The sequence below is a fragment of the Borostomias antarcticus genome, assembly GCF_949987555.1.
Source record: "Borostomias antarcticus genome assembly, chromosome: 14".
In the NCBI taxonomy this organism is placed as follows: Eukaryota; Metazoa; Chordata; class Actinopteri; order Stomiiformes; family Stomiidae; genus Borostomias; species Borostomias antarcticus.
The window spans coordinates 18,920,624-18,933,123 of record NC_140247.1 but is presented as its reverse complement, the minus strand read 5'-3'; positions in this window follow the sequence as shown (position 1 = coordinate 18,933,123).

The following is a 12,500-nucleotide window of genomic DNA, read 5'->3' as shown; positions in this document are numbered from 1 at the left end:
AGCAAACCGAGATCATCACCTACCACATCCTCCCAGACCATCCACCTCTAGCAGCAACAGGAGGCACAGCTCTGAGGGAAGTCGATGGCTTCAAATACCTGCCCAGATAGCAAGCGGATCTGGGCCATATATGGGCCGGAACTAAGCCACAAGGGCCAGATCTGGCCTGTATATGGCCCAGATCCGCTTGCTATCTGGGTGGGCTCCATGGGTCAACTCATCCGAGCAAGATTTTAAAGTGAGGAAGGCGCTTGCGTAGAGGGCTCCGAACATCATGGCCAGTGTGTGGAGCTCCATCCTCCCCCGACAAATCAAGCTCAGATTCTTCTATGTGACTGTAGAGTCTGTTCTCCTATATGGCTGTGAATGCTGAACCCTGAATCTCAACCAGCAGAAGTGCCTAGACAGGTGCTACACCAGAATGCTGCGTGCAGTACTTAACATCAACGTGAACACGCATGTTACCAACAAACATCTGTATGGGGGGTCACCGAGGGTGAGTGAGAAAATAGAAGCCAGGAGAATGAGGCTGGCTGGTCACTGCCAGAGACACCAGGAGCTGCCAGCCAGCAAACCGGCGCTGTGGGAGCCGACACACGGGCATCGATCACGAGGGCGTCCCACACTAACGTACTACTGACTCAGGAAAGACGCAGCAGCGGAAAGTTCTGGCGAACTAGACAGATGCATGGAGGATGGGGATGACTGTGGCGATGGAGGACTCGTCCGAAGACGACCTAGAGAGAGAGACAGTGAGATAACAAAGAGACTATTAGTGGACAAACACCAAACTGGAAGAGCATCTACTGTACCAAGGGCTGCTTTTTCCCATGATGCTCTTTATACTTGGAATACCTTACAACAGACTGTAAAGCTTGAGGTCCTCCAGACAGAGTTTAAATCCATGTCTCTAGACCTAAGTACTTCGACTGTTTTAAATTATTATTATTATTATTATTATTATTATTATTATTATTATTATTATCATTATTATTATTATTATTATTACTATTATTATTATTAGTAGTAGTAGTAGTAGTATTGTTGTTATTGTTATTATTGTTATATATTGCATTTGTTCTGTTGATATTTGTGTCTCTGTGTGAACTTGCTGTATCACATCACTGTAAACCTCACTGTGCTTTATGGGTATAAATAAAGGTTTGAAATGAAATGAAATGAAATGCCATCTTTGTTTAAGAGCCTCTCTCAGAAAAGCAGAGCGCTGATGACTCTTTGCGCCTATTGCATTGGTTCGGAGAAGTCCGCCTCGTTTGGTTTCACTCGGCTAAACTCACGGTACGTTGAAAAACGAATCCTTTTATGCTTGGTATTTGCCTTGGTTTCGTTTCAGATTGTGTTGTGGGTCTGGCGTATTGTTGAAAGCAAACTCCCCGGGGAAGGTGGTGGCGATAAGGCGTTGTTTTTTTAACAGTGGCAATTTAGGATTGGTGATATTGCATTGTTCTCTGACTTCGTCCTTGTTTAGGCTACCGGGGGTTCTCTTCAGAAGAGGTGTAATTTTGGTTTTGGGACTCGCTCCCTTACAGTTGATGTAGACTACAGTTTAGATTGTTTGTCGGCTCGGCTGTAGTTAAGAAGTGAGAGTGCACTTCTAGGATAACGTTTTGGGTTGCTTTAGTTCGATGTTCCAGAATTAGCACAGAAGGGAACCTGTTGAAGTTCGCAGATAGTGCGATTTCCACAGGGTTGAAGTTCGCAGATAGTGCGATTTCCACAGGGTTGAAGTTCGCAGTGAGTGCGATTTCCACAGGGTTGAAGTTCGCAGTGAGTGCGATTTCCAAATGGGTTGAAGTTCGCAGTGAGTGCGATTACCAGCTAATCTCCGGAGTGTCTGTTTTTTGTCCCCGAACGGGGTTGTGTTGTCTTTATGTTTGTCTAAGCGCTATTTTTCGCCGGCTCAGTGGGATTTTTGATTGCATTTTTGAGCCTCGGCTCTTGATTGTATGTTTGTTACGCGCGCCATGGATCCAGGTAAAGTATTTTAAAGCATTTTTTGTACACTGTTAAATCTTAACTGCTAGATTTCCAGTAGGCTAGCTGGTTGTCTGGGAGACAAAGGAAACAACAACTACTACTCCGCTCTCCTGGTGATCCCGCCCGAGCCAGAGGGACAACAAAGGACCAGTTGCTGGGTGAGTTAATTAGCGGTTTAATGTGTCTTTGTTTTCTTTCGAAATTATATTCCTTTGTTTATTTCCCGCCTGTGTTTAACTATACTTTTCTTTTCACCGTTAGTTTTGAATTATAGGCTGTAGGGTATTGTGTTAATTATGAATACCAATACTAGTTCGCTGTCTGGGCCAGCTAAGATTGTTGCGCAAAGGCTTTGGGATGATGCTTGTGTACAGTATTTGATCTGGGCGAAGCATTCTGATTTCCCCCTGTCCGGTACACTCAATATTAGTGAGTTAGCAATTGTTAGGGCTCAGTTACAGGCGTTTGAAATAACTAGGTTAGGAAGGAAGCCTGGAAATGCGATAGATTGGAATGCATTCAGGAAGTGGGAAATACTCGCACACGAGTGTTTTTTCAAGTCAGAAAGAAGCGTAGCTGACGAAGTTAATCAGAGAGATGAATATTCAGAGTCCCTCCCCCCTCCTAGTCATTCCGTTTTGAACTCTATCACGCCGACTCGGCACTCAGAGCTCACACATCCTTCCCAAACTATGACTGGTTCACCCGCAGCTGCTGCCCCGCCTCCCAACTCTGTTTTTCCGTCTGCTCCCAACCAACAACGACCACAGGGTCGTCACACGAACAAGAATCAAGGGTATAGAAACAGAATAAACTACAGAATGAAACCGAGGGAGGGAAACGAAAACGGAGACAAAACTGACGCGTGTTTTCATTGCAAGAAAACTGGTCACTGGATCAGAGACTGTCACAGTTACCGCAAGCGAAATGAGAGAAAGAATCCTGCAACCTTGGGTTCGGCGCCACCTGCTGGAAGTTCCCTTGAACAACCCACAAGGTAGATTTTAACTAGCCAAGATAGAGAGATTTTTTTTTTTTTTTTTTTTTAAGATAATGGTGGCAGGATGAAATAGATGTAGAGCCTTTGAGTCTTAAGTTGCTGTTAATGTTTCTGAGCAGATCTTTTAGGTAATAGTGGAGAACTCAAAAGTCTGACAGGGTTTTGAATGTGTGTTTGATTCAGGAGTTGTTTCAATAGTCAATGAATGGCCATAAGCTGTTCGTGTTATGCATTCTACTGGATGAATTTTCATTCATATAATGATAATGTGTTTTGAGGAGTTGGCTCTAGGCCTTCTCCTCTGCTATTGAACCCAGTCTGTGTTTTGAGTCTTAATTTTCAGGTGCTATGGACCCTGGGCGGCAGGTCTTTGAGGAGCCTGGATCATGCCTTCCTGGGGACATTAGAACCTGCTGTTGACAACTGTCGTTCCGGGAGTGATGGGTGAATGCCGAACCAGGAGACGGGCACGTACACCGGAGGTTACTGGCCTGTTTCCCTACAGATGGGCGATCTGGGGTTCGTGAGATGCAGACCAACGCCATGTCACCAACTCACTGTGAGCGACAGATAAGTATGAAACAGGAGCAGTGCCCAAATACTCTGTCCTCAAATGCAGAAGAGGGAGGTTTTAGATATACAAATTTTAGCTATACAAATGAAGCTTTGATGAACATTTTTTCCCCAAAGCAGGAGCTTGCGCTTAACCATGTTTCTGAGTATCTCCTACAGACTGTTGAATAACCGTTCCTGACCAAAGAAGGGAACAGGGAGACCAGACCAGAGGACTCTCTTTTGCTCTTCTGTTTTGTCTCTGTTTGTCTCTCTCATCTGTGGATCCACAGACGGAGCACTTCATCAGCCTGTGCTGGAGGCGGGAGCGCCGAGGTGAGCCCTCCAGCAGCACGACCCGGGCCGGCCCTAAGTGGAGCAGTACAGGGATGGACCGGGTTCAGTTCAAGAGCCTACATTTCTGACCTACAAGCATCTGCTCCACCTGCGGAGAAAAAGAAATGAAGGACTAAGTGCACATTTCCACCACCAAACTAACCTGTATCTAGGGCCTAATGACAAACCTGTACTACCTCGTTCATGTTTTCATTATGCTTTCAAACTAGCCCACGGGCCAGATCATGTTTCAAAAACAGGGGTGGCGGAGGATGTTAACAGATGTCTCCAACAGAGTGAGGACCGCCATTTCCTGAGGCTAAGGAGGGGTTCCTGCATCACATCTCTCCTGGGGATTGGGTCCTGGTCCACGACCACAGACGAAGGAGCTGGAACTCGCCGAGGTGGCTCGGGCCGTACCAGTTTCTACTCATCACGCAGACAGCGATCTGAGAGGACTTCGTTGGACCCATGCAAGCCATTGCCAACGGGTCCAAGCAGCAGAGGACGGTCCACCAGGGGATCGCAAACACCAGGAGATCAGAATGCAGCTGAACCAGAGGGCTCAGAGGCCAAAACCATGGGCCATCACACTGTCCTCTCCTCTGACGAGGAATCGGAGGAAAAATGACCTTGCTGGTCACCTCCTCACAAGATGCACCACACACGCACACACACCTGCACACACTAACATTGAACATAACTGATTCAATCAACGCGACATTGAAGTTGCGATCTAGAAGAGAAGACGCCTTGCATTCCCCAAATGACATTCTATTGCCCAAAAGAGAAGTGTCACCTAAATGACTGTTGGGATACACTGTGAACAAGAGTGACCTTGACAGACAGTCACCGCCACACTCTCCTCTCCTCTGATGAGCAATCGGAGACTGACCTTGCCGGTCACCTCCTCACAAGAGTGAATGAACTTTGAAATAATCTGAAAAATATCATATTTGTTTACAAGAATTGCAATGGTTGAAACATGAGTTGATAAATAAGTTTGGGTTTTTCCTCTAAATTGACCAAGAGGTTTTTTGCCCCTCTTACACTGGTAACCATTTTATCTTTTTTTTTGCCTTGTTAAATCAAGTTTGTTTTTTGGTGAATGGTTGTCCACTCTTAGACTATAAATAGTATATAATCATGTCAATTTTTTTTATCTTGTTTCCTGTCAAATTTCTGAAGCAAGGGGTTTTGGTGTGTGATTTTGCACGTTGAGAGAAAATAATTAAAGTTTCCACCTAGTGGAGAGATTATTTCCTTTCCACATGTATAGCATAGCTGACTGTTTACACTGTGTTTGGATTTTATATTTTATTTTTGTGTGCCTGTTCAGGCACAAATGAGGGATTGTCCAGGAATTTACATCCAAACACCTTAAACCTTTTGTCCTGGTAATTCATCACCTCCCCCCAAGTCCCCCGCAAACCCCAGTTTCAGTCTAATGTAAAACACCAACTCTCCCCCCTTTTGTAATTGTAAACACACTCTGCATAGCTCTGCCTCGCTCTTTTGTCCAAGTCAGAAAGGCCACACCTTGTCCTTCCTGCCCTGACTCAGACCTTTGTCTCTATTCAAAGCAAAGTGAGTTTCATCCCACATTCCTTTCTTTCACTGTGTGATATCCGTCCCCTCACGATGACGCATAGACTGAATATAAGCCAGGGCAGAGGTGACTGACTGGACTTCTCTGACTTAACCACCCTTGCTGTGTTTTGCAGGAAGTCCTTGCGCAAGTATTGTGTTTCACAATAAATCAGACTTAACCTTTTGAGCGAATCTTGGTAAATCATTTTTACTAGAACAGTAATTTCCATAACACTGACACCAGTGTGACTATAGTTTCCCTGAGGCTCTAAAAGCTTTTCATAGACCAGAGAGAGTGGAGACAGCTTCCCTGTCACACTACATTACATTACATTACAGTCATTTAGCAGACGCTTTTATCTAAAGCGACTAACAATAATTGCATTTAACGTAGGAAGAGCCAATGTACTACTACTTGCCAGAACTCACAAGTGCATCTTCTTTCTAAAACAAGTGACTAAGAGCATAATCTAGTGCTGAAGGCAAAGTGCAAGAATCACAATCTAAAGTACAGTGCAATATAATATAATACAATAAGTGCTTAGGTGGGAGGATTGTTGTACAACCACTACCATTCTCTCTTCATTATTAGCGTAGCTTGCGTAGAGTATGAATGGGCCTTAAGCCTACCACTTCTTTCCATCTCTCCAGAAACTCCTTTCTAATCCGTGGGACAGTCTTATTCCAAATAAAGGCAGATATGGACTTATCTAGCTCCTTAAAAACAATTTTGGAATAAAACCGGTACTGTCTGGAACAGGAATAGGAAGCTGGGCATAATTGTCATCTTGACAAGAGTTCACTCTTCCAGCCAATGATATTGGGAGTGTTGACCAGCGGGTAAGATCTTGCTTGGCCTTTTCCAGGGCTGGTTTAAAGTTTTGTTTGAAAAAGTCTTTGTACAGTATCTACAGGTCATTGATACGCCCAGATATGTAAAAGCATCCCGAGTTTCAGTCAGTGGATAAGCTTCAAACGGCATCTGTCGAGCCTGGTTGAAGAATGTGTAGAGAATGTGTATTATCCTCGTGTTGGCAGACCCTCGGGAAAGCAAAACATTAACAGTCTCTAGACCATGAGGGTGGCATTGCGCCACACCAGCGCAGCAGGCTATTGTCATAGTCTATTAGGTGTAAAACTATACCAGAGCAGCGTTGCATTACTAGGTGGGGCGGCTGTAGCTCAGTTGGTAGAGCGGGTGGGTCAGTGGTTCGAATCCCAGCTCCGACTGTCCACATGTCGAAGTGTCCTTGAGCAAGACACCTAACCCCAAATTGCTCCCAATGAGCAGGTTAGCACCTTGCATGGCAGCTACCACCATTGGTGTGTGAATGTGTGTGTGAATGGGTGAATGAGAGGCCATTGTAAAGTGCTTTGAGTGCTGCTAAGGTGGAAAAGCGCTATATAAGTGTAGTCCATTTACTCGGCCTACCGGTCTCACTCATCTCAAGTTTTTCAGTATGAAGTCTTTGGCCCGTTTGGCATCGTTGAAGCTCGTACGCTCTGATTTTTCGGCTGTTTGTGTCTCCGCTTTCGTGATCAGTTCACTCCTTAGCTCAGCTTTCGCTTGGAGGATAGCATCCTGTCCCAAACTTTCACTATGGGGATGTGTGGGCATGTTAGGGCTAGCCTCGGAACTAGCCTCTGGGCTAGCACTAGCCTCGGAACTAGCCTCTGGGCTAGCCCTATAGCTAGCACATGTATCAGGCTTCTTTTTTCTTTTTATGTTTCTAGACATTATTCTCTGGGAAAAAAAAATTGAAATATATGGACACCTTTGAATTTGCTGAAGGGTGGTTCAAAAAATAACAACTTAAATAAGCCGCTTCCAAATTAAAAAGTAGTCCTAGTGAGGAGCTCGGTAGAAACATGTCTTCACTTGGGACCATTACTGGAACTCCACTTTCTTCAAACAGTTGGTTGACTACAACTATCAAGTATTATAGCCTGGAGCCACTGAACATATGCTTGGGGCTGTTTCAGAGCAGGTTTTGAATGCTAAGTTTTCCAGCCAGCAGAACATGAGTGAAGAACAGCAGAGCTACATGTACAATACTGAATAAGGTGTGAAAGTGGAGCACGCTGGAGAACCTTGTCAGTGCAAAAGTCAAAGTTGTGGTGCTCATTTGAATTTCCTGTCTTTTTAACCCTTTCACCAAATCTTTAAAAGTCACCTCAAATGTACTTTTTGTATTAAATATACATCCATAGCCATATGGCCCAGTCTGTATTCATCTACCGTAGCTAATGGATAAGAGTGTATGGAGCCCTGGTCACATGAGAGGGTTCTAGGAAAAGAGATGAAAGCACATGTGGTTGATGTGATGTTTTGCTCAATAGAGGCACATCGGATTGACAATTACATGAGCCAGGGAGTATGGAAATACACACACACACACACGCACAAGCACACACACTCTCGCACACGTACTCACACACGCACACACACGCGCGCGCACACACACGTGCGCGCACATACACGCCTACGCACACACACTCCACTAGGCATATGACAGTGTGTACTTGTGAGTGGCCTTCAGAAGGGATAGAGGAGGTATTGCAGGGCCCAGTGTTAGACAGAAGGGATAGAGGAGGTATTGCAGGGCCCAGTGTTAGACAGAAGGGATAGAGGAGGTATTGCAGGGCCCAGTGTTAGACAGAAGGGATAGAGGAGGTATTGCAGGGCCCAGTGTTAGACAGAAGGGATAGAGGAGGTATTGCAGGGCCCAGTGTTAGACAGAAGGGATAGAGGAGGTATTGCAGGGCCCAGTGTTAGATAGAAGGGATAGAGGAGGTATTGCAGGGCCCAGTGTTAGACAGAAGGGATAGAGGAGGTATTGCAGGGCCCAGTGTTAGATAGAAGGGATAGAGGAGGTATTGCAGGGCCCAGTGTTAGACAGAAGGGATAGAGGAGGTATTGCAGGGCCCAGTGTTAGACAGAAGGGATAGAGGAGGTATTGCAGGGCCCAGTGTTAGATAGAAGGGATAGAGGAGGTATTGCAGGGCCCAGTGTTAGACAGAAGGGATAGAGGAGGTATTGCAGGGCCCAGTGTTAGACAGAAGGGATAGAGGAGGTATTGCAGGGCCCAGTGTTAGACAGAAGGGATAGAGGAGGTATTGCAGGGCCCAGTGTTAGATAGAAGGGATAGAGGAGGTATTGCAGGGCCCAGTGTTAGACAGAAGGGATAGAGGAGGTATTGCAGGGCCCAGTGTTAGACAGAAGGGATAGAGGAGGTATTGCAGGGCCCAGTGTTAGACAGAAGGGATAGAGGAGGTATTGCAGGGCCCAGTGTTAGACAGAAGGGATAGAGTAGGTCTTGCAGGGCCCAGTGTTAGACAGAAGGGATAGAGGAGGTATTGCAGGGCCCAGTGTTAGACAGAAGGGATAGAGGAGGTATTGCAGGGCCCAGTGTTAGACAGAAGGGATAGAGGAGGTATTGCAGGGCCCAGTGTTAGACAGAAGGGATAGAGGAGGTATTGCAGGGCCCAGTGTTAGACAGAAGGGATAGAGGAGGTATTGCAGGGCCCAGTGTTAGACAGAAGGGATAGAGGAGGTATTGCAGGGCCCAGTGTTAGACAGAAGGGATAGAGGAGGTATTGCAGGGCCCAGTGTTAGACAGAAGGGATAGAGGAGGTATTGCAGGGCCCAGTGTTAGACAGAAGGGATAGAGGAGGTATTGCAGGGCCCAGTGTTAGACAGAAGGGATAGAGGAGGTATTGCAGGGCCCAGTGTTAGACAGAAGGGATAGAGGAGGTATTGCAGTGCCCAGTGTTAGACAGCGTCTGAATGAGATGCTGCCTCCCGCGCTGCCACTGCTCTCCCCCTGCTGGCTGGTGACAGCCCCAGAACCGGCCTGACAGGTAGACAAATGGACCTTCCTCCCTATTGTGTACAACCCTGTCTTTGATGGACAGGCTCTCTAACACACACACACACACACTGCAGAATTTCCATTCCAATATCACTTCTGCAAACAGTTCCAATCCCTTCTACAGAATGAATATCTGAATTCAAACACAGATTGTGTGATAAATGGACAATGACAGAATAGAGCAGTGAGGTGTGAATGAAATTCAAGTATCACCAATGTGTTACACCCAATTAGTTTTTTCTGTTTTCCTACTTTATTGATGTTTTCTGAGTTTCTCTTTATTGTTTTAACCTCTGTGAACCTTCCTTTCCATCCGTTCCCAGAGAATCCCTCTGTTTAGATAGAACATTTGGTCTGTGACGTCACTCCCCTTTACCCTTTGTCTGAGTGCCCGTCACCTCCCTCTATACGAAGTTATAAAAGAGACTGACTGAGTCCCAGGACTCTTGACTTGGATACACTTCCTGTTCTAGAGTCCTATATAAATACTTTCATAGAGGCTATCCAGTATTGCTGCCTAAATCGATCACTGTTACATGATTCATCAGTCCTGCCAGTCTCTGGGCCCTCAGGCTTCACTGACCCTGAATGGTCAGGTGTTGTGGTGCGGATCTTATGGTACGTGTGTGTGTGTGTGTGTGTGTGTGTGTGTGTGTGTGTGTGTGTGTGTGTGTGTGTGTGTGTGTGTGTGTCCCACTGATTAGGAGTCCAGTCACACACACACAACAGTAACCTCGACTCCACCACTTCCGAACAACCAAACATACACACACACACACACACACAAGCAACCTTGAACACACCGCTGCTGAGCAACCAAGCACACACACACACAGCAATGAGAGATCAGGAATTGGCTGTTCAGTCTTTACAGTAGCAGAATACCAGAGTCAACCAAGCACGACTCTCTTATTGACATTCAGAACCTGCCCAGGTCACTGAACCTGCTGCCCCCCCGACCCCCACAGACAAACAAACACACACACACACACACACACACTCACACGCACACACACACACACACACACACACACACACACGCACACGCACACGCACACGCACACGCACACACACACACACACACACACACACACACACACACACACACACACACACACACACACATACATACACACAGTCCTTTCAATAGAGAAAACAGAGCAGCTCACAGTGTTCTTTGTTAACATTAAGCAACTGGGTACTGATGTTGACATTATGCTGAGGATGAATAATATGAATTAATAATAATAATAATAATAATAATAATAATAATATATTTTCAACAATACAATGACTAATCCACGTTTCTGTGCTCTGGTCGTTTATAGATCTGTCCGATTGCTTCCAGACTCAGAGGGTCTTGGTTTGTGGCGGTTGATAACGCCCTTTGGAAATCAAAAATGAACTGAGCATTTCCAGACCGTTTGCATTTTTGCCAGGCTGCTTCCTTAGTAATTTCTCCTTCTCTCTCTCTCTCTCCATTCTGAAACATTTATTTCTCTCCCCCCCACCTCTCCCCCTTTCTCTCTGTTTCCTCTCTCTCTCTCTCTCTCTCTCACACACACACACACACACACTGTCCCTCTCCACACAGAGATAAGAGAGACTTGGAGATAAGGCGCTTGCAGACCTTATGAGAAAGATGAGGATCGCGCGCGTCTGTGTGCATCCAGCGATATTCTGTCCTCAGCTCACTACTCCTGAGGCGCTTTGGTGAATATCTCAATGACTGACAGATGACGCAAGGCCACTGATAACCTGTCTGATTTGTTATTCCAACAACAACCACTCGACTACAATGAGAAAACAGCCCTTTTCTGCAGCCTATTCGCTTGGCATAAAAAACGTTTTTTTTGTTTGTTTGTTTGATTCTGTTTTATTAAATTCTACTCTATGCTATTCTCTTCTGCTCTATTCTATTCTACCCTAGTCTATTATATCATATAAGCCTCCAGCCTTACATATCTGAAAGACATACTAGAAAATTGCATTTCCTTCATAAAATGTGTGTGAATGCTGAGCAGCTGAAAGGAATTGCAAAAGCATTGCTGAAGATGGATGAATGTAAAAAATCTGAAATGAAGCTAAAAAATTACATAAATTGCTAGAAAAGCTGGAAGATAAACTGTAATATTGTCAAAGCTGAAATATGGAATAAATGATGGAATGTATTATCTAAACAGCTTGGAAGCATTAAAACCAGAAGGCTTAGCTGAAATGTGAGACAGGCAGAATTTGAAGCTGAACTGCATTACCTAAAGATGTTTTTAAACTTTTCAGCCTGAGTAGTTTAAGCTTTGAACTGAGCCTGTAGCTTAAAAGATGACCAAGTAGTTTAAATCCTGCTTATTGACCCTTAGAGAGCATGCATATGAAGTAGAATGGCAAAAGGATAATGCTTTAAGCAATTAGACCTCACTTCTTGTTTAGATTGCGTTGTCATTGAGTGGCAGCCCCATGATGCGCTGGGGCGCCCTGGTAGCTCAACGGGCTGGGGCGCTTACCATGTAAAGTCTAGTCCTTTCTGCAGCAGCGTGGGTTCGAATCCAGCCCACGCCCTTTGCAGCATGTCTTCCCCTCTCTCTCTCTCCCACCTTTCTGTTCTCCTACACTGTCCTATCCCTAATAAAGCAAAAATGCCTTTAAAAAAAAATCTTTAAAAGGGATGATGCACTAAGCAATTAGACCTCTCCGGGACACCGGCCTGCACCCACTGCTGAATACCATGTGTCTCTAGCCCACTCAGGGGCTGAGTTATGGGGTCTATGGCATGGAGGCGAGACTCCGCCCCCTATGGTCAGAGCCGGTCGGGGACTGTGTACTCCCCTCCGGGCCACCCACCTGCACCCACCGGCGAAGACTGGCCCACTTAGGGGCTGAGTTTTGGAGTCCATGGCGTGGATAGTGGCGTGGTGACAAAACTCCGCCTCCTCGGATCACAGTGGGTCTCTGGGCCCTCTCTGGGCCACCTAACTGACTCCACCAGTGAAGAATGTGTGTCTCTAGCCCACTCAGGGTTGTGGGTTCCTTGGCGTGGATAGTGGTGTGGTGGCGAGACTCCGTCCTTCGTCCATCGTTACTGAACATTCCACCAGCAATTTCAATTCAAATTAAAACTTTAAAACTTAAATGACTAAAAAAATATCAAAAAT